This window comes from Hypanus sabinus, unplaced genomic scaffold, assembly GCF_030144855.1.
Source record: "Hypanus sabinus isolate sHypSab1 unplaced genomic scaffold, sHypSab1.hap1 scaffold_859, whole genome shotgun sequence".
Classification (NCBI taxonomy): Eukaryota; Metazoa; Chordata; class Chondrichthyes; order Myliobatiformes; family Dasyatidae; genus Hypanus; species Hypanus sabinus.
In genome coordinates this window covers 111,155-132,206 of record NW_026781711.1, presented here as the reverse complement: position 1 = coordinate 132,206, position 21,052 = coordinate 111,155, and the positions used below count along the sequence as shown (strand labels likewise).

At 46.6% G+C, this 21,052-nt stretch overlaps 2 non-coding genes across 2 annotated transcripts; one reads left to right on the top strand and one right to left on the bottom strand.

Moving 5' to 3' along the window:
• Positions 1–735: 735 nt before the first annotated feature.
• On the top strand, positions 736–807 carry trnag-ccc (transfer RNA glycine (anticodon CCC)). The gene has a single exon. It is a non-coding gene; the product is annotated as a tRNA-Gly (tRNA).
• A 1,677-nt stretch (positions 808–2,484) lies between these two features.
• Positions 2,485–2,556, bottom strand: trnam-cau (transfer RNA methionine (anticodon CAU)). Its single transcript has one exon. It is a non-coding gene; the product is annotated as a tRNA-Met (tRNA).
• Positions 2,557–21,052: the final 18,496 nt, after the last annotated feature.

The window sequence follows — 21,052 nt, the reverse complement described above, 5'->3', positions numbered from 1 at the left end:
GATAATGGATAATTAGAAAAAAATTCGCTTAAGTTGAGAAGATAGAAATATACATAAAAGTCTGTGCAGTGTTAAACTTTATAAATTGGAAAAGTAATTTAGGAAAGGTCCCCAGATAAAAAGATTGTCTCTAATACCGGTTTCATTTGAAGCAGGAAAATGGTCTCCCCTTCGATGAATTAAACCCCCGTCTCCTGCGTGGCAGGCGGGGATTGAACTAACGAGGAATCAACAAGAGTGTGGAATCTTACATACGGATGTCAGGGTTTAGGAGAGTTCGTAAAGTTACTCTGATGTTTGTTCGTTGAGTGCAGAGCTGGCGCTTTTTTCTCATCCCCTCCTCACTGAGGGACTGGAGGGGTCTCAGCATTCTTTTGTGATTCAGTCATTTAATGAGTTCAAGTACTGGCCAAAGGAAGGGTTCCCATTAGTGTCCAACTGCGTGTTGTTTGAACAGATATTTATAATCAGCAGTTGTTTCCCACTTTCTAATTCGTGAGCCAAAAAAAGATTTGCAGCCCTTCGAATCTCTCGGGTCGATTCTCCCTTTACTCGGATCCCAGGTGCTGTGTTTCTCCGGTCTGTCGGAACGTCGTGACATCCATTGGTCAGAAAAGGAACTGCAACAGAGTGAGGATTGATCCTTCAGAAAACAGCTCAGAAACTGATAATCGACTGACAGAATCTTGTAGCACAAGAGAACAATCAGCAGCAGAATCACGTTTGTATCATGGTGCGATGGTGGTATAGTGGTGAGCATAGCTGCTTCCCAAGCAGTTGACCCGGGTTCGATTCCCGGCCATCGCAGGTTGTACACTTTTAGCACAATGAACGCGGAATTCACGGGCAATTTGCTGTGAATGACATTCATTCCAATGGATCGGATGGAACCCTCATGTACGATGGTGGTGAACCCTCACGTAGGATGAGCCAGGACCCCAAACTGAATGAAAAACACAACATTAGACCCGGGAAGTCCGTTAGTTCCAAGGACTCGGCTCGAGGAAACGTACACTCTTTGGTCAAATCGAACATACAGAATCCTGATCAAAGACACAACGCGGCCCGGATATTCTCTCGTTCCTCTCGTTCATCCGGCAGAAGGTACAAAAGCCTCAAAGCACAATTCACAGTCTCAGGGATAGTTTCAGTCCCACTGCTGTGTCTATTGAACGGTTTCCCGTAAGGTAGGATGGACGTTTGTCCTCACAATCCACCTCGGTATGAAGCTGCACCTTATTATTTACCTGCCCCATGCTTTCCCTGTCGCTGTTACACTTTATTCTGCATTTTGTTATTGTTTTTCCTTGTTCTCTCCAAATACACTGTGTAATGATTTGATTTCTATGAGCAGTGAGGATGAGCAGCGTTTCACTGTGTTTCGGTATATGTGACTGAAACACGTTGAACAGATTCAATTCCCATTGAGCCCGTTGCGGCAGCAGTAGGGAACGCCGGCCGGACAGCGCGGAGTTTCCCAGCTGGTAATGAAACGCAGCAGAAAAAAAGGGTTGAGATCACAGAGGGGGAGCAGTGAGAGAGGGTTTCACTGAACTCTCATCGATGGGAAGATTCACACTTCTTCAGAGCAGGCATCCCCTATTGACATCAATGGATCTGGGGTTGAGAGGGTGAACGGCTTTCAGTTACTCGGTGCAGATATCAGCGAGGATCTCACGAGGTCTGTACACACCGGCTGCGTGGTGAAAAGGGCACAACCGCGTCTCTTTCACCACAGACGGTTGAAGAAATTTAATATGGATCCCCAAATCGTAAAGACTTTCTACAGGGGACCATCCTGAATGGATGCATCACTGCCTGGGATGGGAACCGTAATTCCCTCAATCGTAGGAATCTTCAAGGCACACTAGCGTGTCTGTTAATGTGACCTTCCCAGTATTCTGGACATTTACAGTGTTACGGATTCAAGCAACAATAAATATATGAGTTAGGCAGGGGTTTTTATAACAAATAGCACGTTTATTGAACACTGAAAACAAACCCCCCAAAAGTAAACGAATCACTAACGTAATCGGAAATCAGCTAAGTTGTACATTGCATATTTAGACATATTTCGACGGAAGAGACTTCACAGTGTAGCAGTCGAATCATAGACGGGAATATGTGCAGATGCTGGAAATCCAAGCAACATCAACAATATGCTGGAGGAACTCAGCAGGCCAGGCTGCTTCGTGATCCTGAAGAAGGGTTTCGGCATGAAAAATCGACTTTGGAATAGATGCTGCTGCACATTTTCTCTTGTACGAGAGAAAATATACTACTAGATCAGTAGCGTCTCTGGGTGGGCTCGAACCACCAACCTTTTAGTTAACAGCCGAATGCGTCACCGATTGCGCCATAGAGACAAGTATTTAAAAGAGTACGAATAAATGACAAATTTCAATTCAAATGTGATTTTTTTGGTACAGCTGCGCAGTGTTTTAAAAAACAAAGTTGAATACTTGCTGCCGACAACAGAGAATATAGCAGAGGATGGTTTCGATCCATCGACCTCTGGGTTATGGGCCCAGCACGCTTCCGCTGCGCCACTCTGCTACAGGAAGTATAATCAATGTTGAGCTGTGAATGCTGCGCTTTTTTGTGTGTATGCATGCGTTTATGTCTGTATCTGTATCTGTGCATGTCAAAGTCTGGGTATGCACCTCTGTCTGTACTTGTCTGGGTCTGCTTCTGAGTCTGTATATATCTGGGTCCATTCCATCTTTTTTCCCCTTTCATATCCACGTACCTCTGTTTCTCCTCTTTCTCGTTTTCTCCACCTTCCCTACTCTCTGACCCACCCAGTTATTAACTCTGTGCCGTTTATGCTTTATCCGTCTTGCACTTCGTTACCGATATTTCCCCACTGAAATGCGTTTTACATTATTTAAATGTCCAGACGGACAGTCTAGCGGTGCCCGATCTCCGCCCCGTCGTACAAAAACGAACTTACAGTTTCGCAGGTCTTCGGTACGCAGCTGGGGTTCTGCCCGTGCTGCGACGTGGGTATGGAGGCCAGGTTACCGAGCTTCTAGCGAAGTCTGCCCAGGACTGGCACACCTGGAGTATTGTGTACAGTTTTGGTATCCAGGGTTAAGGAAGCAATTGAAGGCTGTAGAGGAAGTGCAGCGGAGATTTACGAGGTTAATTCCTGGGATATCCGGAGTGTCCTACGCAGAGAGGTTAGAGAGACTGGGCTTGTACACGCTTGAATTAAGGAGACTGAGAGGGGATCTGATTGCAACATCTAAAATTATTAAGGGATTGGACAAGATAGAGGCAGGAAATATGTTCCAGCTGCTGGGAGAGTCCAGTACCAGAGGGCATGGCTTGAGAATAAGGGGTAGGTCATTTAGGACAGAGTTAAGGAAAAACTTCTGCTCCCAGAGAGTTGTGGGGGTCTGGAATGCATTGCCTTGGAAGGCAATGGAGGCCAATTCTCTGGATGCTTTCAAAAAGGAGCTAGATAGGTATCTTATGGATAGGAGAATCAAGGGATATGGGGAGAAGACAGGAATCGGGTATTGATAGCAGATGATCAGCCATGATCTCACAAAGGCGGAGCAGGCTCGAATGGCCGAATGGTCTACTTCTGCACCTATTGTCTATTGTCTATTGACTGCTGCGGGTCCTTCCTCTTGCTCCCTTGAGGCTGGTATGAACACCAGGGGTGCGCCGTATACCAACTCGACCGACGAGGTGTGCAGATCTTCTTTCGGGGCCGTGCGGATTCCGAGCAGGACCCAGGGAAGCTCGTCCACCCAGTTAGGCCCTTTGAGGCGGGCCATGGCAGCCGACTTCATGTGACGGTGGAAACGCTCCACCAGTCCGTTCGACTGTGGGTTGTAGGCAGTTGTCTGGTGCAGCTGTGTCCCCAAATGGCTGGCCATAGCTGACCACAGGCTGGAGATTAACTTGGCGCCTCTGTCGGAGGAAATGTGGGCCCGTACACAAAAGAAAAATACCCAGGTGGCGATCAGTGCTCGGGCGCAAGATTCGGAGGTGGTTTCGGTGAGCGGGACCGACTCTGGGCATCTTGTGAATTGGTCCACGATAGTCAGGAGGTGCCACGCTCCTCGCGACACTGGCAGGGGCCCACGATATCCAGATGAATGCGGTGGATACGCCGGTGGAACTGTTGCGTCAGCGCCTTGGTGTGCCGCTGCACCTTGGCTGTTTGGCAGTGCATGCACGTTTTGGCCCATTCACTGACCTGCTTGCGGAGTACGTGCCAAATGAACCTGCTGGAAACCATCCGGACGGTTGTACTGATGCAGGGGTGAGCTAAGTTGTGAATGGAATAGAAAACGCGCCGCCACCAGGCTGCCGTGACGACGGGACGGGGTTGGCCGGTGGTGACGTCACAGAGTAGGGTCCTCTCACCTGGGCCTACGGGGAGGACCTGGAGCTGCAAACCGGAGAATGCGGTTCTGTAACTAGGGATCTCCTCGTCTGCCTGCTGCGCCTCCGCCAGTGCTTCATAGTCTACCCTTTGGGACAGGTCGAGGATGTTAGGGCGGGAAAGGGCGTCCGCCACGACATTGTCCTTTCCCGAGACATGACGGACATCCGTTTTGCATTCGGAGATGTAGGGCAGATGTCGCTGCTGGCGGGACGACCAGAGGTCGGATGCCTTCGTGAACGCAAAGGTAAATGGTTTGTGGTCCGTGAACGCGATGAAGGGCCTACCTTCCAAGAAGTACCTGAAATGCCGGATTGCCAGGTATAGCGCGGGTGGTCGCAGGTGTATGCTGAAAAACGCCAGGGATTGTCAGCGACCCTCGATGAATTGCTCCAGCACCCCACCGACTGCCGTGTTAGATGCGTCCACTGTGAGGGCGGTAGGGACGTCCGTTCTGGGGTGCACGAGCATCGCGGCGTTTGCTAAGGCTTCTTTAGTTTTAATGAAAGCGGCGGCAGACTCCTCGTCCCAGGTAATGTCCTTGCCCTTACCTGACAACGGGGCGAACAGGGGGCGCATGATTCGGGCAGCTGAAGGGAGGAAGCGGTGGTAGAAATTCACCATACCCACGAATTCCTGAAGGCCTTTGATTGTGTTGGGTCGGGGAAAATGGAGGACTGCGTCTACCTTAGCGGGCAGAGGGGTTGCCCCGTCTTTAGTAATTCTGTGGCCCAGGAAGTCGATGGTGTGGAGCCCGAACTGGCATTTTGCCAGGTTGATTGTCAGGCCATATTCACTCAGTCGGGTGTAGAGTTGACGGAGGTGGGACAGATGCTCCTGACGACTGCTGCTGGCTATGAGGATGTCGTCCAAATAGATGAAATCGAATTCCAGGTCGCGTCCCACCGCTTCCATTAACCGCTGAAACGTCTATGCGGCATTCGTTAGGCCGAGCGGCATGCGGAGGAACTCGAAACGGCCGCAAAGGGTGATGAGTGCCGTTTTGGGGACGTCGTCCGCATGCATCGGGATTTGATGGTATCCCCGGACGAGGTCCACCTTGGAGAAGATCCGTGCGCCGTGCAGGTTTTCTGCTAAGTCCTGAATGTGCGGCACAGGGCAGCGGTCCGGTGTTGTAGCCTCGTTCAGCCTGCGGTAGTCGCCGCATACTCTCCAGACCCCAGTTGCTTTGGGCACCATGTGCAGGGTGGAGGCCCATGGGCTGTCGGACCGCCGTATGATCCCAAATTCCTCCATCCTCTTGAACTCCTCCTTCGCCAGTCGGAGCTTCTCCGTGGGAAGGCTTCGAGCTTGGGCGTGGAGGGGTGGTCCGTGTGACGGGATGTGGTGCTGTACGCCGTGTCCGGGCATGGCTGCCGTGAACTGCTGTGTCAGAACCGATGGGAAATCGGCTAGGACTCTGGTGAAGTCATTGTCGGACAGCGTGATGGAGTCTAAGTGTGGGGCCGGCAACTGGGTTTTACCCAGGGAGAACGTTTGAAAGGTCTTGGCGTGGACCTATCGCTTCCTGGGCAGGTCGACCAGTAGGCTGTGAGCCCGCAAAAAATACGCGCCCAGGAGCGGTTGTGCTACGGCGGGCAGTGTGAAGTTCCACGTGATCTGGCTGGAGCCGAAATGTAGCCGCACCGTACGGGTGCCGTTGGTCCTTACTGTGATGTCGTTCGCGGCCCTCATGGTGGGACCCGGTGCCCTGTTGCGGGTGTCGTAACTTGTCGGAGGTAAGACGCTGATTTCGGCTCCGGTGTCGACCAAAAAGCGGCATCCCGACCGCTTGTCCCACACATACAGGAGGCTTTCCCGATGGCCAGCCGCCGTAGCTGTCATCGGCGGCTGGCCCCGGCGTTACCCGGGAACATGCAGGGCGGGCTACAGCGGTGGGCTTCTGCGCCCCTCGCTGGTGGTAGAAGCACCATTGTTCGTTGGTCTCGTCACCCCTCCCTCTGGGGTTAGCGGGCTCTGAGGCCGGGACTGGTCTGGTTTGCTGCTGGGTGCGTGGCCTGGTGATCTGTGCTCCGGTCGCCCCACTCTCCTTCTTGGATTTCCACAGCAAGTCCGCCCGGTCCGCCACCTTCCGGGTGTCGCTGAAATCCGCGTCAGACAGCAGCAGGCGTATGTCCTCGGGCAGCTGCTCCAGGAATGCCCGCTCAAACATGAGGCAGGGCTTGTGTCCTCCGGCCAGGGACAGCATATCGTTCATCAAGGCCGATGGCGGTCTGTCTCCCAAACCATCCAGGTGCAGTAAGCGGACAGCTCGCTCTTGCCGTGAGAGTCCGAAAGTCCTTATCAGCAGGGCTTTTAATTCTGTGTATTTGCCGTCCGCTGGGGGCGACTGTATGAACTCCTCAACCTGGGCTGCTCTTTCCTGGTCGAGGGAGCTCACCACTTAGTCGTAACGTGTGTCATTGGAGGTTATCTGCCGAATGTGGAATTGAGCTTCTGCTTGCTGGAACCACAGGTGAGGTCGCAGCGTCCAGAAGCTTGGCAGTTTTAACGAAACTGCATGAACAGATGCGGCGTAGTTCATCTTCGGCCCAAATATGGTTTGGGCCGTCGGGGTCACCAATTGTAGTAGTGTGTTATAAGCAGCGCTGCAATAAACGACACGCAGTCGGCGAGTGGCAGTTGTAAAAGAGATTTATTCAAACTTCGCGGCCTCGTTTTAAAGCCTTCCTGATCCCGCCCTCCCCGGGCGGGAATACTGGAGGAGGCGCGTACTCACAGTCCCGTCTCGCGTGCGGGCTTTTCCCCCTGCTGGTGAAGCAGACTTGGCGCCCATTTTGGGACTGGCCTCAATGCGGGCGCGCGCCACTTTGTGAGCCGGATCGAGTGCGCTGGAATGTGAGTCGCCAAACGTAAGGATTGAGTGCCTATTTAGGAATCGCATGGTACAGGGTAAGAAGCTGTTCCTGAATCGCCGAATGTTTGCCTTCAGGCTTCTGTACCTCCTGCCTGATGGGAACAGTTTTCGAATTTCACAGCACTTGCAGGTGATAATAAACCCGATTCTCATTCTGATGCCGGGGATTGTTGATCAGCCAGGTGAGTAGGTTGAGGAATGGTAAATGGTGTTGAGTCCAGATGAGAGAGGTGTGGCAACTTGTGAAGTCATATCAGAGGAGGACTTCGTGAACACAGGCCAGTCTGTCAAAAGAAACGTTTCTCCCCTCCATTGACTCCGACTGCATTTCCTGCTGCCCTGGGAAAGCAGTGAACACAATCAAAAACCCTTCCCACCGTTGTCATTCTCTCTTCCCACACCCCCCATTGGGCAGCAGATATACAAGAGTGAGAACATACATTCAGCAGGATCAAGTACAACATCGGTCCTACTATAACAGCACCTACAGAAAGTATTCATACTCAACTTCGAAGTTTTCATGTTTTATTGTTTTACAACATTAATCCATACTTTTTAAATTTGGCTTTTTTGACACTGAACGACTATTCCGTGTCAAAATGAAAATGAAATCTACAAAGTGATAAAACGAAAATGATCCATTCTATGTGTATTCACACCCGCCCCCCTTTAATATGACACACCCAATAATCACTGGTGCATCCGATTAGTTAATTCATATAATTAGTTAAATGAAGATCAACGTGTGCAGTCAGAACGCACACCCTAATTGACTGCTTATTGTCTCCAGTGACTTTAACCACGTGAAACCTAAGTCAGTGCTCCCCAAGTTCCATCAGTATCTGGACTTTGCAACGTGGGGGTAACGCGTTGAATCTTGTTTATACAAACATCCCCGACGCGTACTGGGCAGAGCCCCGACCCACCTCGGTTACTCAAACCACATCTCTGTTATGCTAATCCCAGTATAAAGACCGCTCGTAAATCGCTGCAGACCAGCTCAGAATTAGGTGAAAACCTGGCCAGCAGGAGCCATATCTGCTCTTCAAGACTGCTTTGAGCACACTGACTGGCACATGTTCTGGAAGGCTGAAACTGATGGCGACCCTACCAACTTAGAGGAGTAAGCAGCGTCAGTGACCAGCTACATCAGCAAGTGCATTGATGATGTTACTCTGTCCAAGACCATCACTATACGCGCTAATCAGAAGCCACGGATGACCGCGGAAGTGCGTGCGCTGCTGAGGACCCGTGATTCCGCCTTCCCAGCAGGAGACAAGGCTGATGCAGGACGGAGGGTTTTAGTTAAATGGATCATTGACTTTTTTTCAGGAGAGGAGATGGGAAGAGTGAAAAATCAGTAGTGGCATTGACCGATGTGGATTAACACAAGAAGTAAGTCCAAATAGATAAATTACAGTGTCTCAGTAGCAGTACAAGGGCACAGATAAACAAATACTAGAAGTAAGAGAAATAATAAAAAGTTACCAGAAGCAGTCTAACATGAGGGCTTTCATCACTTCCCTGGATATAGGTTGACTCATTACAGAGCCGAGGGTCAGAATGACTTCATACAGCGCTCCTTGGAGCAGCGCAGTTGTGTTAGTCTGTTACTGAAGATGCTCCTCTGTTCAGCCCAGGAGGCACGCGGAGGGTGAGAAACATTGTCCAGAATTGTCAGGATGTTCCGTAGGGTCCTTTGTTCCACCATGGCCTCCGGTGTGTCTAATTTGACTACTATAACAGAGTCAGCCTTTCTAATCAGTTTATTCTCAGATGACATCACCCGTATTGATGCCATTTGCCCAGTATACCACTGCATAGTTAATGAGCACAGTGGCACCGAGGGGCTGAAGTGTGTTTGTGTCAGTGCCAGGTGTGGAACAGTTAATGCAGACGTACTTAGAGCCTGGATTAGTACATGACACAGAGATTCATCCATTATAGAGAAGGACTGGAGTGGTAGCTGATCATTCCAGGATTCAGATTTAGACAGTCCAGAGGGAGGTGAATGAGGGTTGGGGAGCTGTACTGCTGATCAGGCAGAATGTCACAAATTCAAGATCATCCCGGAGGCTCATCCAGTGAGACAATGTGGGTGAAACTCAGGAATGAGAAATGTGCCATCGCTGTGATGGGATTATACTGTAGGGCTCCCAATAACCACTAGGAGCGAGGAACAGATATATTGGCAGGTTATGGACTGACGTAAGAACAACAGTGTATCTGTAGTGAATAATCTCCCCAGACTGACTGGTATTCCCTTACCACCAGAGACTTGGATGGGTCATTATTTGGTAAGTGTTTTCAGCAAGGTTTCCTGAAACAGTATGTAGATGATCCACCAGTAGGGAGAATTTCTTGACTTTGCCTTGGGAAATATGGGACTCACCAGATTGTGGCAGGAACAACCAGTGTTCAAAGAGGAATTAGACAAGTCCTTCAGGGGAAATAACCTGCAGAGCTGTGGGAACAGAGTGGGGAATGGGACTGTGGAAATGTTGTGGCAGGAGCTGGTATAAACTTGATGGGTCAAATCGTCCAGACCATACCAGAATGATCCTGTGACCTGTAATAGTCTGAAAAAATTACTCTAGTCTCCAGAGCTTCTTCTGAGCTTTTAGTTGGACAAGATCAATTGTGCAATAAGGACACACTTTTGTAAAAACACTGACATCATATTCCAAGCAAACTGAGGAGCACAGCACCGGCCAGTGTGGACAAAGACCAGTACAACACCCGGCTCTCTACTACAAAGTTCAAAACTGAAAGTAAATGTATTATCAAAATACATTTCTGTCATCATACGCATCCCTGGGATTTATTTTCTTGTGGGCATACTGCTGGATTGTTAGAGCTCTTGGGCAGGGTATAAGCTAATTTGGCAGGGGCGTGGGAACAGGCCTGAAAGGACTCAGGATAGAACAGATAGAAAAGAAAGAAACGATAGCATGCAGTCACACTGTCAGGAAGAAGGAGCAGATGATAGGACATAACAGCAGTCAGTAGAGGGTTGCAGAATCAATAAGGTAGCAAATCCCATTCTTGAAGTGTTATACCTCAATGCACAGAGTATAAAAAATAAGCTGGATAACCTTATCACCCTATTACGGATTGTCATGTATAATGTGATCATCACGGAATCACGGCTGAAAAATATTTATAGTTGGGAGCTAAGTGCACAAGTTAGACAGATCTAAGGGACAGGAAGGTAGGCAATGGGGATGGCATGGCTCTGCTGGTAAAGAATGGTATCAAATCAGTGCCATAGGATTGGAAGATGTTGAATCATTGAGTAGAGTTTAAAAAAAAACTGCAAGTGTAAATGTACGTTGATGCAGTTATAAACAAGCCGTCAACAGTTATTTGGATGTGGACCACAGATCACAACAGGAAATAGAAAAGGCAGCTCAAAAGGGCAATGTTATTGGAGATTTTAACAAGATTTCAATTGGGATAATCAGGTTGGAAATAGATCTCAAGAGAGTGAGTTTGTTGAATGCCTAAGAGATGTCTTTTTAGAGCAGTTTGTCATTGAGCAGTTTGTCAATCAGCTATACTGGTTTGTGTGTTATTTAATGAACAGGAGGCAATTAGGGAACTTCAGGTAAAAGAACCCTTAGGAGGCAGTGATCACAGTATCATTGAGTTCAACTTGAAATTGGATAGAGAGAGAGTACAGTCTGACATAGCAGTGTTTCAGTGGAGTAAAGGTAGTAACAGTGGTATGAGAGAGGAGTTGGCTAAAGTAAATTGGAAGGGGATGCTGGCAGAGATGGCAGCAGTGCAGCAAAGGTGAGAGTTTCTGAGAAAAATGAGGGAGGTGAAGGATAAATGTATTCCAGAAACAAATAAATACTCAAATGGCAAAATAGTACAACTGTGGCTGACAAAGAAGTCAAAGCGAATGTAAAACCAAAAGGGAGGGCATAAAACAAAGAAAAAAATAGTCAAAATACAGAGGATTGGGAAATTTCTAACACCTTACAGAGAGCAACCTAAAGAGGATGAAGATTAAATATACAAGCAAGCTAGCAAATATTATCAAAAGGGATAGTTTAAGCTTTTTCAAGTATGTAAAACATAAAGGAGAGATGAGACTGGATATTGGACTGCTAGAAAGTCAGGCCAGAGAAATAATAATGGGGTCGGGGGTTGGGGGGAGGGTTGTTAGAGAAGGAGATGACAGATGATGAAAATTAGTGTTTTGCATCAGTGGAAGTTACTTGTCATGTGCCAGATGTTGAAGTGTGTTAGGGAAGAGAAGTGAATGCAGTTATTATTATAAGGACAAAGGTGCTCAAAAAGCTGAAAGACCAGAGAGTAGATAAGTCACCTGGTCCAGATCAACTGCACCCTGGGGTTCTGACAGAGGTAGCGGTAGAGATTGTAGTGCCATTAGTAATGATCTTTCAAAATGTATTGGACTCTGGCATGGTGCTGGGGGACTGGAAAATGGTAAATGTCACTCCACTCTTTAAGAAAGGAGGGAGGCTGCAGAAAGGCTATGATAGAGCAGTTAGCCTGACCTCAGTGGTTGGGAGGATGTTGGAGTTAATTGCTAAGGATGAGGTTATACAGTATTGGAACAACAGGACAAGAAAAGACAAAGTCAGCATTTTTTCCTTCAGGGAAAATCTTTCCTGATGAACTTGTTGGAATTATTTGAAGAGATTACATGCAGGATAGATAAAGGGGATGCAGCAGATGTCATATATTTGGACTTTCAAAAGGCCTTTGAAAATGTGCCACACATAAGGCTGCTTACCAAGCTAATAGCCGATGGTATTACAGGAAAGTTACTGGCGTGGTTAGAGCAGTGTCTGATTGGTTGAAGGCAGCAAGTGGGAATAAAAGGATCATTGCTGGTTGGCTGCCGGTGAGTAGTGGTGTTCCGCAGGGATCCGTGTTGGGACCACTTCTTTTTATGCTGTATATCAATGATTTAACTGATGGCTTTGATACAAGTTCGCAGATGACAAGAAGGGCAGGTACTCTTCATGAAACAGGAAGGCTGCAGAAGTACTTAGACAGATTAGGAGAATGGTGCCAGATTAGGAGAATTGGCAAGACAATGGCAAATGAAATACACTGCTGGAAAATGCATGGTCGTGCACTTTAGTATTAGAAATAAATGTACAGACCATGTTCCAAATAGGGATAAAACCCAAAAATCTGAGATGCAAAGGGAGTTGCGAGTCTTTGTGCAGTACAACCTAAAGATAACTTGAAGGTAGAGTCGGAGGTGAGGAAGGCAAAAGCAATGTTAGCATTCACATCAAGCAGTTGGAATACAGGAGCAGGGATGTGATGCTGAGTCTTTATAAGGCATTGGTGAGGCCTCACCTTGAGCATTTTGAAGAGTTTTGGACTCCTCATCTAAAAGAAGTGCTGGCATTGGAAAGGGTTCAGAACAGGTTCACAAGGATGATTCTGGGAAAGAAACGGTTATCATACGAGGAACATTTGATAGCTCTAGGTCTGTACTCACTGCAATTTTGATGGATGGTGGGGGGGGGGGGAAATCTCATTTCGAGTGTTGAAAGGCCTGGATTGAGTAGATGTGTAAAGGATGTTTCCTGTTGGGGACTAGAAGGCACAAACTCAGGATAGAGGGGTGTCCATTTAAAACAGAAAAGCAGAGAAATTCTTAAGCCAGACTGTGCTGAATTAGTTCAACTTAGAACCACAGACAGCTGTGGAGGCCACGTACTTGTGTGTACTTAAGGCAGAGCTTGATAGGCTCATGATTAAACATGGCAACATAGGTTACAAGGAGCAGGCCGAGGAGTGGGGCTGCATAGAGAAAAAAGGGTCAGCCATGATTGAATGGCAGAGCAGACTCGACAGGCCAAATAGCCTAATTCTGCTGTGATGTCATACGGTCTTACTCAGCAAATCCAAGAACCACAACAAAAAGACCACACCCAACAGGGTGGCCAAATACCAATGTGCAAACAACAATAACTTGTGTAAATATAAGAAAGAAAATAATAATAATAATAATAATAATAATAATAATAATAATAATAATAATAATAATAATAATAATAATAATAATAATAATAATAATAATAATAATAATAATAATAATAATAATATAAATAGAAAACATGAGATGTAGAATCATTGAAAGTGAAGTGATAGACTGTGGGAAACAGCTCAGTGGTGAGTTAAGTGAAGTTAAATGGAGTTATCTCCACTGGTTCTGGTTTACGGTGACACCAGTGAATCTCTTTTTTCTGGTAAATGAATAGCCTGTAAATTCCCTTTCCACTTGGAGGCAATTTGATGTGGCAGAACCAAGATGAGGCAGCCGGCCCATCAGAGAGAATGAGGAAGACCCAAAGTATGGTTGATTTAAACTCCAGGCTGAAATGGAAAAGTCAGGTACAGGTCAAATCGAGGTGGTGGGGACCAGGACCTGGATCGTATCAAAGCAACTGAAATCAATGTTCGGATGACGATTTAGACACGGGATCAGATTGAAAAGGTCAGGTTGTTCTGCCTGAGGCCAGGGACAAGCCGGTTCATTTCGCTGCTCCACTGTACACTGAACTAAGCATCTATGTCCAGACTCTCTTTGAGCAGTTCAGTTCAAAACGCTGCAGAATTTGCTTGTGTTTATTGTCTGCAGGATTTGTCTTTATGTCTGCACATTGGGTGTCTGATGGTCGTCTTATTTTATTAGTGGGTTCTTTTGGCTTTCTTTGTTTTATGGCAACCTGTTTAAAACAAACCTCAAAGTTGTAGAATGTATACGGACTTTGATAATAAATTTACTTTGAACTTTGATTCAAAAACCTGATGCTTGAAGGATAAAATAAGGACAAAAATTTAACAAACTTAAAACTGATGCTCTTTTAATTACAGGCCAGAATGCAGAAGAGTGGAAAATTACAAATATTTTTCCCCTTTTTAAGAAATGCAATACTGACAAGACAGGAAACTATACCCTGGTGACTCATACGTTTGTGGGAGGGATATTATTGGAAAATATATTTAATGATAGGATCAGCTTGCATCTGAAAAAGCATAAACAATTTCAGAGTAGCCAATATCGCTTTGCATGGGCAACATCAAGTCTTGCAAACTTGGCCGAACATTTTAAGTGACAAATTCAATTGATGAGAGCTGGGTAGTATGTTTAGGACACAAGGACTTTGGTAAATCTTTCAAGGAGAGTCCCCATGGTAGGCTGATCCAGAGCATGGAAGCACATGACTCAAAAGAAATTTGGTGAAATGTGTTCAAAATGTAGCTTGGTCAGAGAAAAAAAGAAGGTAATGGTTGAGGGGTCTGATTCTGACTGGAAACCTGCGAACAGTGGTGCCCCACAAAGAATTCTGCTCTTTGTGAAATGATTTGGATGAAAATGAAGGAGGGCTGATTTGTTGGTCTGCAGAGACACAGAAATTGGTGCAGTTATGGATCGTGAGGGAAGTTGTCAAAGGATTCAGCAGAACATAGACCAGCTGGAAATGTGGGCAGGGAAATGGGAGTTAAGTCGGTGTACTCTGGGAAGTCAAATGTCAGAGGATTTCTTTGGAATTCCTCTCACTATTGGAGTATCTGGAATTACAGTTATGGCACTGGTATGCTCCACCTCAGGATGTGGGAGATCAGGGAGTCACTCAGTGTCCCCGATAACTTCACATGAGTGAAGGGCACCGAGGTGCAGCTCCTGACTGACAGTGTGAAGGAAATGAAGAAGGAGATGGACGGACCGAGAGTTTCCAGGATGCTGAGACCGGAGATTCAGTGAGTTGGTCACACCTGAGGTCAGGCTGCAGATTATTGAGTGACCACGACAGGAACAGGGAAACTGTACCCTGGTGACTCTTACATTAGTGGTAGGAATATTACTGGAGTGGTAGGGATATATAGGATCAGCTCAGACTTTATAAGGCCTTGGTCCGATCACACTTGGTGTATTGTGAACAGTTTTGGGCCCCTTATCTACAAAGCTAAAAGCTCACATAGGAGAGGGTCTAGAGGAGGTTCTCAAAAATTATCCTGGCAATAAAAGGATTCATGAATAAGGATTGTTTGATGGCTTTGGGCCTGTACTCTCTGGACTACAGAAGAATGAGGGAATCTAATTGAAACCAATCAAATATCAAAAGGTCTAGAATGGAGTGGGGAGGGTATTTCCGATAGTGGGGCAGTCTAGGACCACAGGGCACAGCCTCAAAATACTAGGACACACCGTTAGAACAAAGACATGGAGCCATTTCCTTAGTAAAGGGCAGTGAATCTGTGCTGCCTGTCAGAATGTTGTTCATTGACGAGAGCTCAGCGTTTAACACCATCATTCCCACAGTCCTGATCAATAAGCTACGGAACCTGGTCTCTCTGCAATTGGATCCTCGACTTCCTAATCAGAAGACAACAATCTGTGAGGATTGGTGATAATCCACATAGATTTTCTGGATTAATGCAGATGGGCTAACCCCTATTGACAACAAAATATCTGGGGTTGAGAGGGTAAACAGCTTTATGTTCCTCAGCAGCAACACACCCGAGGATCTCATGTGGTCTGTACGTACATGCTGAGTGGTGAAAAAGGCACAATAGCACCTCTTTCACCTCAGACAACTGAAGAAGTTTGCTATGGGCCCCCAAATCCTAAGAACTTTCTACAGGGGCACAATTGGGAGCATCCTGACAGGTTGCATCATTGTCTGGTATCGGAACTGTACATCCCATAATCTCAGGACTCTGCAGAGTGTGGTGCGGACAGCCCAGTGCATCTGTAGCTGTGAACTTCCCATGATTCAGGACATTTACAAAGACTGGTGTGAGAAGCTGGCCCAAGGGATCATTGTGGACCCAAATCACCCCAAGCACAATCTATTCCAGCAGCAACCATCCAGGAAACGGTACCGCTGCATAAAAGATAGGACCAACAGGCTTCTGGACAGCTCCTTCCACCAGGCCATCAGATTGATTCACTCCCACTCATTTGAGGGTACCTCTCTGATACATTGGCTGTTCTTTTGTTTAATCAATTATTATATATTACTATGATTGCACATTGCATATTTAGACAGAGACGTAATATAGATTTTTATTCATCTGTGTGAAAGATGCAAGAAATAAAGTCAACTCAAATTCAAATGTCTCCTCTTCGCTGACGATCAACACTGGCCCTGATGCACCTCAAGTATGTGTGCTTAGCCAACTGCTCTACTCCCTCTAAACCCATGACTATGTGACTAAATATAGCTCAAATGCAATCTATAAATATGCCTCATACAACCATTGTTGGCAGAATCTCAGATGGAGATTATCGGACATACAGGAGTGGGATATACCAGCTAGTTGAGTGGTGTCGCAGCAACAACCTTGGGCTTAATGTCAGTAAGACAAAACAGCTGATTGAAGAAAGGGTAAGATGAGGGAACATGAACCAATTTTCAGAGGGATCAGAAGTGGACAGTGAACAATTTCATGTTCCTGGGTGTAGCTACAGTATAAAGAAGGCAAGACAGCGGATATATTTCATCAGGAGTTTGAAGATACTTGGGTTTATCACTTTAAAACACTCAAAAGCTGCTGTAGAAGTATTCTAAATATAATTTCTGTTTTTGCATTATATTTAATTCACTTATATACTTATCCATATACACACACATACTGTAATTTATTTATTCTTTCCATATTATCATGTCCTGCATTGAACTGCTGCTGCTAAATTTAAAAAAAATTCCTGACTCCTGCCGGAGATAATAAACCTGATTCTGGTCCTGACTCTGAATTCATCCCCACGGACGGATGTGGCCAATTCATTGGGTATATTTAATGTGGAGATTCTTGATTGTCAGGAGGCAAAGAGGGTTTGAGAGGGTTAAGAGATCTGTCATGATCTCTTATTCCTGGCAGAATGGGTCTGCAGATGTCAAATGGCCTGATTCTGCTCCTGTGTTTTATTGTCTGATGGTCTCGGAGCAGCTGCAGGATTTTCGAAGGAAAATTTGAGCAGCCGGACATCATAGAGGACGGTGCATGTTGTTAATACAAATGTACACAGAGAATAGCTGGTATCCCGAATGAGCTGCCAGAGGAGGTGGTGGAGGCAAAAACACACAAAGTCTCTGTTGATGAACACTTCCCAGGATCCTGTCATTACTGTGTTCATCCTGCCCTGGTTTAACTCCCCGATGCTGGGTCCATTGTTGTTTTCCATCTGTATGAACGATCTGGATGAGAATGTGGTAAACTGGATCAGCAAGTTTGCAGATGACACCAAGATTAGGGGTATGATGGACAGCAAAGGCGGCTAGAAAATCTTGATGTGGGATGTGGACCAGCTGGAAAAACGAAGAAGGTTACAATCTGTAACACTCTGCCTGAGGGGGTGGTGCAGGCTGGTATTTAAGGAGCATCTGGATGAGCATTTGAATCACCAGGGCAGAGTAGGAGACAGATCAAGTGCTGAGTTAGTTGAGACAGATTCTCGTTGGTCAGTATGGACATGCAGAAACCACTGACTGTGAAAGTTCAGTGGGAACCTGGAACACAGAACTTCAGGCTGGACTTACCTAAAACACTCAGAACACAGGAGAATGGATTTTTGTTGGACAAAGGTATTAAAGCAATAGGGTTAGTAGTGAATCACCCCCCTCAAAAGGCTACCTAAATGCTCCCATTCCACGTGCACTAGTAACAGGACCTTTAAATGGGAATTTGGTGAAGAACACTGGTTCATATCAGGAGAGATGGTGGACAGCTTGGTCAGAATGGAAGGATGCAAGTACCCTTTCAGGGGATAAGGGATTCAGTGGAAAAAGCTCACAGCTGAGAATGAAAGTAACAAACCCAACTGCAGTGTTCTCCAGGACAGTAACAAACCCTCTGGCCCGTCACATTTATGCTCCCCATCATGCACAGCTATATATCTTTCGGTTAGTCCTGACGAAGGGTCTCTGCCTGAAATGTCAACAGCGCTTCTCCCTATAGATGCTGCCTGGCCTGCTGTGTTCCACCAGCATTTTGTGTGTGTTGTTGTTTGAATTTCCAGCATCTGCAGGTTTTCTCGTGTTTGCAGCTATACTAATCCCACTTTCCTGCATTAGTTTCATATCCCTCCAGGCCTTGCTCACCTGTGCATGTGTCTCTAATATTGTTACACAATTCCCTGTATGTGGCATCACAGGTAGACAAGGTTATGTGTTCTACTTGCCTTATCAGCCAAAGAACAGCTCTCATTAGAATTGTACAAAACTTTTTAAAGACAGATTTTAAGGGGATCTGAAGGGTACACACTTCACACAGAAAATAGCTGCTATCCTAAATTAGCTGCCAGAGGAGGTGTGGGAGCAGAAACCCACAAAGTCTTTGTTCATTAAAACTTTCCGGGAACCTGTCATTCACTGTGTTCATCCTGTCCTGGTTGAACTGCCTAAAATAGAGTAGGTGACTTATAAAACACTGGAACAGTCCCCTCGGTAAAAGTCATCCACGCCGACGAAGTTGTCGACCTGAACTCTTCCGATCCGCCTGCATTAGGTCCATGCCCCTCTCAAACTTTCCTATCCATGTAACTGTGCAAATACGGTTTAAATATTGTACCTGAGGCAGAGAGCCGGTGCATTGAGGCGCTGACAGACAGTCACTGTTCCATGGGTAGGAGGAGAGGCAGATTCCCACAGTGGAGCCGAAACCCAAAGTAGAGACCGACTCCACTTTACTACAACCCCGTGTCCACCAACCCGGACTAAACGCCCGCACCGGACCGTTCCCCAGGAAACGACGTCGGTGACTGTGGGTTATCTGTGACGTCAGCCCGTCACAGATCAGCAATGAGCAACACGGTATCACGTGACGCTGAGTCAACAGCCCGGGAGGCAGGGCTGAGACAGCTGTCAATCAATGGAGAGGCTGAAAAATTGGGCACATTGTAACAGAGTGGGTACAGATTCAGATTCAGTTTATTGTCATTTAGAAACCACAAATGCAATGCAGTTAAAAACTGAGACAACGTTTCTCCAGAATGATATCTCAAAAATATATGACAAAACAGACTACACCAGAAAATCCACATAACGTTTGGCAATCCCCAATCCAGAGTCCGGAGAGGCAGTTGCGTATTAATATCGCGCTAACGTTTTAGCGCGTTCCCCGGAAAGGAGCTCCAAATCCACCAAACAAACAAGACCAAAAACAGAAGCAACAAGACCTACACAAAACCACACAGTTACAACAGTGCAAACAATAGCATAATTGATAAAAAAAAAAACAGACCATGGGCACAGTAAAAATAATCTAAAGATGTTAAAGGACTATAAGTTCAAAATAAGTCACCACACAGTTTCCACAAGTCCCCAGGGTCCCGACAGACTCGCCGTCCCACGCCGGCGGCAGAAGAGAATACCCCCGCTATGGACTACCACGGCGCCGCCCGACTCAGCCTCGCAGACGCAGCACGCAGTGAAAGCTCCGTCAAACCCAGCCTCACAGACGCAGCACACACCGGAAGCGACCTGACCGCACGGACTCCGACTCCGTCGAACCTCTGAGCCGACGACCATCCCCTCCGGCACAGCTTCTCCGAGCATCATCCTCTTCCTCTGCGCCATCGGCCATTGGCAACGCGACGCCGAGCACTGGGAGTCTGTTCTTTCAAGCAGAGACCCGGACCTCACAGCATCAGCAGCACGAAGACGGTTTTCCTGGAGATTTCCCTATGGTCCTCTGTGCTCCCATGTCCGTTTTCAATCGATTATGATTGCGCACGACACCCCACTTCACAAATAACAGATAATCAGCTCTGGAGTGACGGCTGCAAGCTGCGTCGCGCCGCCATCTTGGAGAAATGGTGAGGGGAACTTTAGGGAACAGTGAACACCCCCCCCCCCCACGGGAATTGATTGTGTAATAGACAGTAGTACTCACATTTTAATTTGACTCTTCGGTCTTATAAATATTTAATATTTGTATTTTCTACATTTTTGTGTGTATAATCTTTTATGATTTGGGGTAAAAATCGTTGTAACTAGATCACTGAACCCTTTATGAAAGAAGACCTTTACGGAAAAATATTGTCAAAACCAAAATTTTAATCCAAACTAAGTTAACAGTAACATAGAAAACCTAGAGCACAATACAGGGCCTTCGGCCCACAAAGTTGTGCCGAACATGTCCTTATCTTAGAAATTACTAGGATTTCACATACCCCTCTATTTTTCGAAGCTCCATGTACCTATCGAAAAGTCTCTTAAAAGACCCTATCGTATCCGCTTCCAGCACCGTGGGCAGCAGCCCATTACACGCACTTACCACTCTGAGTAAATAACTTATCACTCTGTACCTACTCCCCAGCATCTTAAACTTGTGTCCTTTGTGGCAGCCATTTCAGCCCTGGGAAAAAGCCTATGACTATCCACACAATCAATGCCTCACAACACCTTATACACCACTATCAGGTCACCTCTCATGCTCCGTCACTCCGAGAAAAGGCCGAGTTCACTCAACCTATTCTCATAAGGCATGCTCCTCAATCCAGGCAACATCCTTGTAAATCTTATCTGCACCTTTTCTATGGCGTGTGCATTCTTCCTATAGTGAGGCGGCCAGAACTGAGCACAGTACTCTAAGTGGGGTCTGACCAGGGTCCTATATAGCTGGAACATTACCTCTCGGCTTCTAAATTCAATTCCATGGTTGATGAAGGCCAATGCACCATATGCCTTCTTAACCACAGAGTCAACCTGCGCAGCAGCTTTGAGCGTCCTGTGGACTCAGACCACAAGATCCTTCTGATCCTGCAT